Genomic DNA, 7,232 nt, shown 5'->3' with positions numbered 1-7,232 from the left:
GCCTGGGGCGAGCTGGTCATGACTGGGGAAGGGTTAGCACAGCAGTTTGCAAGGATTATACATGCCCTCCTTTTTCATCCATGCCTGCACACACAGCTGTCTCCCATCACAGCAGGTTTACAATGGCAAATAATGCATAGAATATATGTACATCATTGCTGTCATTTTGTGAAACCAAATAGCCGTAGAAAGGAACACATTGTTCTTTGTTCTTGTTTAGGATTGAGATTAACAGTATCCACAAATGGGCACAAAGACAAAATATTGGCCATTTCATGCATTCTTGAGTCGTCATACCGCTGTTACGCATAAACTGTCCTGACACGGAATTGGGGTTTCGAGAATGACCTGGTAATTTTACAACATTCTGCAAAATAAACAAACTGACACAATATTTAATCGAATTTTGCTGTTCAAACAGAACGCTGTTAAGATTTATGGTAAATGTGTGAACTATAACATCAGCATTGTGTGACAAATACTTGGTATGACCCGAACCAACATGACTGGAAAAGTGAATGTGACATGTTAAACTTAATCTCTCTATCCCAGCATTGGATGCTACCACAATCTGATACTACCACCAAAGGCAGGAAATTGCCAAGTCCATTTCGCCCCAGGGTTTGCGTAAGGCATCCATCCATCCATCCTCTGTACTGCTTAGCCTCATGATAATGTGGCTGTGCTGGAGCCTATCCCATCTGACTTTGGGTGAGAGGCAGGCTAGACTCTCAACTGGTCGCCAGCCAACCATAGCTTGTGTAAGGCAATGCTGGAAAAGTGGGATAAAGTGTAGTGGAATTTCTGCAATGGTGAAATTATTTCTTCAGGGAGTGCCCTTCCTTGTCATTCTTCTGATTCATAGGCAAAAATGGATATATCAACAACCAGTCACAACAATAAAAGACCTGTGGTCGGCTGCATGAGGCATATTAAAAATTTTGAGTAGAAAATTAAGGTTATTTGAGCCATATTTAAGTGTGGCCCAATAATCGATCACACATGGTCAAAATAATCATTTTCAAAGCTATGTGAGGCATAATCACACGTTTTTGTTTTGTAAGATTATTCATTCTGAAAGCTATGTGGCATAACAATCACACGCTTGTGTAATCATCTTCAAAGCAGTGTGTGGTGTAATCCCACTATAATGTAATCAAAATAATCATTTTCAAAGATATGTGTGGCATAACAATCCCATGCTCATGTATTCAAAATAATCATTTTCAACGTTATGTGCGGCATAGCGATCAAATGTTCCTGTACGTGACCTTGTGAGTCTCAAAAGTGAAACAGGAAAATTACTTATACGAACGGGAGTAGTAATAATAATAATGATAATAATATTATTAATAAACTGAAGTAAATAATGCAATTCCCACTTTCAGAGGTCCACTGTTTGTTAACGGTCCCTACATACCAGGTTTTGAGGTTACAAACAGTGTGCAACAAACAAATGAGGGATCCAGAACTTTGGTCCTCGAGAGCCAGTGTCCTGCCTGTTTTCAATGTCTCCCTCCTCCAACACAGCTGACTCAAATGGCCAGCTCATCAACAAGCTCTGCAGGAGCCTGATAACTATCTTGTTCATCCAATCAGGTGTGTTAGTGGAGGGGAAACATCGATTCCCAACCCCTGATCTAATTGAAGGGATACTGTGAAAATGTGAAAACTGTGGCCAAACCCTGCCTTCACTTGGTTCTGTGTAAAAGACAGAAGTGAATGAATGTCAGGTATTCTTTTATGGTTCTCATGTATCAATTTTGAGGAGATATTTTGGTGTACGCATCTTCAACCAACTGGAATGTGGGCTTTGAACTTGATAAATATGTTTCATGTGTTTTACCTGCCGCAACTGAGATTCTCCCCTACGAGGCTAATCTGAACTCCAGCTGGGCACGTGGAGTCGTGGGGTAAACTCTACGGGCTTGTTTTCTAAAGGGTAGGTGGGCAGCAAATGTGGTTAATTGCTTTTCTGGAAGCTTGTGGTTCATTTTGCTAAGCCAAATCCTGTCGTTTAGAGGATTGTTGTTGATGTTCCCGTGCTTGTGTGGTGAGAGGGGCCATACCATACAAAAGGTGGAATGGAGAAAGTGGCTTTTCAGTGGTGCATGTGTAAGTGGTGGGATGTGGAAGTGGTTGTGGAACTGGCGTACTGTATACGGGAGGTAGAGAGCAAAGATCTGAGGCTTGGGGAGCACTTGTGTTGTCAACATATGTGCTGAGATGGGCACTACATTCTTTAAGTGAACTGAGTTGGGGGCGGGCGGGGGATGTGGAAGGGCTTTGATTTTCAATGGGTATTGACAGACACGACTCTGAGACGGACTAGGATGAAGGCCAAGACAGTTTCAACTGTAAGGTGGGTTGAGGCCATCCCCCTTCTTGAAACACTGCGCTTCATTTAAGCTGGGAATAACTCAAAAGATAGTCAAGATAGTCCTCTCTTTTGGCAAGAGTCGTTCGAGTCAAGTTATTTATTTATAACAATGAGAGATGGGCAACATGGTGGAGTTAGTATTAACCCACTCCGGCTCCCCTTTTTGGTGGAGATTTTCATGCATGCCAGATCCACCACACCAGCATCTATCGAAATTCAGTCACAAACTGCTTCTTCCTCAGGTCATTGAATCGGTGGAGGCTGGTGTCTGTGGATCTCACTCTGCTTCGTCTGTCCTTCCTTCCTATCCTCAGTCTCTCCTTTGGTCCCTTGAGGTCTCCCTGATTTGTTGGATTTTAGATGTCACCGGGGTTGGTGAAGGACTCTGGTTGATGGCCTGGCGGTTGGTGTCTGGTCGGTGCTGGATTTCACTTTCCTTTCTTTGGTCCTTCCTCGGGTCTCTTGACGGCCTCACGACTCTGGCTGGAAGTGTTCGGTTTAGGTGAACGGTATGGGATTTTTTAATAGGTTTTAGGCGAACTAATGAATACACACACACTCGCACGCACGCACACACGCACATACACATACTCACCAACATACAAAAAAAAAAAAATATATATATATATAAAAAATAATAATAAAAAAAAATAAAGGAGAGCAATGATGATGACATGTCAAATCGGTAAAATTACCGAATGAACAATACTGAGCTCTCCACAAAAAAATAAAAAATAATTAACCCACTCCCGCGTTGAGGCATGTGTTTGCCCCACATAGCTATGTCATATATATTGAGCTCTTCATTACAAGGACAGTACACACAACAGTATTGCAAGATTTCCTTCGGACCGGAGTGCAAACATTTTGATTTGATATTTGCTTTTCCATGCCCTTTCAAATCGCCATTCGAATCACCCTGGATTTGTGCATAGTCCTGGCCACCATGCAATTACTGATTTTTATTTGATTGTTTTAGATTTATGCCCTTGAAGTGTTTTTCATACAAATGTTTACCTCGGCCTTTCTTAAAAGGCTAACGTCCAAATTCCGGTTACACCGCCGCCATAGGAACGAAACTCCATTGCAAATCAAGGACCCCCTGTATATTTAACATGCAAAGTGCATGGAAGAGGAACTATTGGGTACATTCTCAAGCATCCCATTCAGTCCAAATTTGTCTACAACAATTGCGCCACAGCAATGGCAGATTGCATTACAAGATCCCTGGCATAGTGATGAAAATCCCACAGGGGTAAGCAGAGACTGTGGCGTGATGCTGGCTCCCAACGGACATTAGCATAACGGCCAGGCCTCATCCACTCACTACTGAATTAGTTCTGCTCTCCTCCCACTGTCTGATGGTTCTTTATCCGCACAGATCCACCTCGGTAGAGGGTCTTGAACACCACTATGGTCGCTGGTGTCATTATCATGCAACACCAGGAGGAATGGGCTCACTAAGGGTCCGCTGTTTGCAGGGAGATTGACATCACATTTGGCACGCTCGGAGAGAAAGGACAGGGAACTCCCCCTTTGACTATGATGGAGTATCTAGTCAATCTATCTTCACTACTTAAGAGTGTTCATCTGGTCTGCTAGTGGCTTGTGTTGTTTAAAACGCTGCTAAATGAGTTGGTGTGGTTGATTATAATCATTTTACATCTCTATAAATGAAAATAAATGTCTTGTGAAAGACACTCAGCGTGTTAACAACCCTGCCAAATTGAATAAATAAATAAATAAGGCTTTCAAATCTAATTTAGCCATGCCCCCACCCAAAAAAAATCTGGAAAACTGAAATGATTAAAAACTGTTTAACTCTTTGACTGCCTTGGACGTTAAAAGACGTCAAGTAAAAATCTACGGAGGGCCACCAATGACGTTAAAAGACGTCATCCAATTTTTAAAAAAAAAAAAATTGAAACGGGTGGAGGGAAGCCTTGGGCAGCTGTGGTGAAAGTTTCAAGCAGATCTAGTTAGCCTAATGACTATTTTTGTCCCCTAGATGGCAGCAATGACTCTCTTTTGACAAGATTGGGTAGGCGTCAGTAGAAGACGTGAGGCGGAGCTAGAGGGGACAATGACTGGGGAAGGGAAGAGAACATGGCGACCGGTTGCAAGCAGCTCACGCTCGAGCAGTTTTTTTCAAAGACGAAAAGCATCGACCAACGCTAAAGAGCACATTGATGATGACGATGATCATCATCGATGATGATGATGGTGACTCCGAGGTTGGAAGCGTTGAAGGCGGCAGTACAAGACGTGAGGGGACAATGGCTGGGAAGGGAAGAGAACATGGCGACCGGTTGCAAGCAGCTCACGCTCGAGCATTATTTTTCAAAGACGAAAAGCATCGACCAACGCTAAAGAGCACATTGATGACGACGATGATCATCATCGATGATGATGATGGTGACTCCGAGGTTGACGCCGAAGTTGGAAGCGCTGACGCGGCGGCTATGACGACGTCATAAAGGTTCACGGGCTAGCGATGCTAACACCGGAATACGCGGAGTACAACCGAGCACGCTCAGGCGGACGTTCAATCGGACGACGAAGAGTGCCCCGAGTCCAATGCATATTCATCGGTGTAGTGGGTACAGTCTGCTACTTGCTATTCCCCGGAAAAAAAGGCCGTCAAGAAAGTGTAACGTCTGCATGCGAAAGGAGCCATCGCAAGTGAAACTAATCTGTTGTGCAAATCCTGCTGCGTCTCCTTGCACGCATGGGAGCGTTACAAAAAGAAAAACTGTGTTTGAAACATCTACATAATTGTAAATAGTACCACAGTTGCACACATTTGTAAATAGTTTGCGAAATTGTTTTGTCAAATTGTTACACTGTTGAATGGAAATAAACGTATTTTACAATCTAAAAACACTTTTTCATTGTTGGTGATAGCGTTTTACAGAAGTAAAGCACTATTTAGGTGTTTGTGGCATCATTCATGGACAAAAAGAAGTGTACAATTCACTAGAGTGCATGAAATAACATTGTTTCACAAAAAGCTCTTTTTCTCCGCTTTTTGTTTCAAAACAGAGCATTTCGGTGAAACTAACCATTTTCTATTGTTGATTACTGAAGAACGGAATAAGGTAGAAACAAACTTTTTTTTTCTGATGAAAGGTGAGAGTTCAATCTTTCATTTGGTAGTATGTGTGTTTCCATAGTCCAAACACAACATTTTCTGTGGACCTTGAAAGATCCCTCAAAATGCTTAAATCGGCTGACACTGGCGACATCCCGTTTCTGAAAACGTCTTTCAGTCAAAGAGTTAAAGATATAGCATCACACTTACATAGTTCTCAGTGTTCTCATTTTTTCAACAACTTCCTTCAACAATCTTTGATGAAATATCTCTGAAATTACATTACAGGGTCTTTAATTCAACGTTGATGTTGTTCGAGTGTTTGTGTCTTGAATTTACAACCATAGCACTATTCTTGGACTTAACTCTCTTACCCATGGTTGACTGGCGCCATGTAACTGATAAGACTTGTTTGTTTTATTATGGAGTTACATCACTGATTTATCGGCCTCATCTCTTATTCATTGGTCTCAGGTGACTTAGCATTCACTTTAAAACTGTGAAATACTTGTTGCATGTGACCGATCAAGACTCTTCACTGCCGTGTACTTCAGTAGCATTTAGCAGCATTTGTGTGCTTAGCTTCATACTGACCAACAACCCTGCATATTTGGCAGGACATTTACTGGTTTGACTGACCAGAGTCATCTTGTTTGTCAACAAGATCGTTGCTCTGTCAGGTTTAGGACACAAGATTGCACCCAAGAGATACAATTGCGACAACAGTACTGACTTAATTAATGAACTCAACTACCCTGGCAATCTTGCTTGTATCTGTCAAAATACGCACAATTGTTTGCCTTTGAAATATTTAGTTACACTTTGAAGTAGAGGAAAATTTATGAAAGCAGTAAAATGATTGCTGACAGGCACATGCAAGTCAATTTAGTAAAATAATAAAATTAATTCCAGACTCCCGTATTCTAAAAGCTAAGTAAAAATACATGTTTTAGTCTAAATACCAGAGAATGAAAGCAAGCCAGTTTACCAAATGACAGAAAATTGGTATAAGGAACATTGCATGGCAAGAGAACACATGGCGGCACATTAAGGGCACACTATTGACAAAAGTGAAAGGATCTATTAGATGTTCGAAATTCATTCATGACAGACGACAATTAGAAGTGGTCAATATGGCTATATTTCTGATGAACTAGAACATTGTTGATTGATGGTTGCACTCATTCCAACATTTGTTTCCAAGCAATGGAGTGTTCATTCCATTTTTATTGCTGTAACTTTTAACATTAAAATGTAAGACTTTTCAAGAATTCAGTGTGCACACTGGTAACATTTGAAATTTTTACTGATTTCCAACTTGTAGGCCTTTTGGAAAGCGAAAGCTCCTCATTAGATACTCCTGCACAAAGATATTGCAACCAAATAATCAAAATACTACATAGATTAAAGTAGAGCAGTTTGAGACCAATCTACCGATTTTAAAATCACTCCTTTTAACCTATTAACCCCCGTGAGATGTAACTGGCGTCGTTTGGCTCAGGACACACACTCATGGCGAGGACTCGTTTCAATTTTGCAGCCGTGTTTGTGGAGCAGCCTGCCAGAGAATCTCAGTGCTGCAGAGAATGTCGCTGTTTTAAGAACAGGCTCAAATAGTCAAGTGTGTTGGACTGCATGACATAGTGGCATTATTTCAATCTGGGTGACAATATGGTGACAGTGCATGCATGACACTCTCCAGACTTTGTTTGCATCATTAAATAGGAAAACTAATCACAGGTTATGGCCAGTGATATAATG

This window comes from Vanacampus margaritifer, chromosome 6 (genome assembly GCF_051991255.1).
Source record: "Vanacampus margaritifer isolate UIUO_Vmar chromosome 6, RoL_Vmar_1.0, whole genome shotgun sequence".
Lineage (NCBI taxonomy): Eukaryota > Metazoa > Chordata > Actinopteri > Syngnathiformes > Syngnathidae > Vanacampus > Vanacampus margaritifer.
This window is presented reverse-complemented; position numbering follows the sequence as displayed.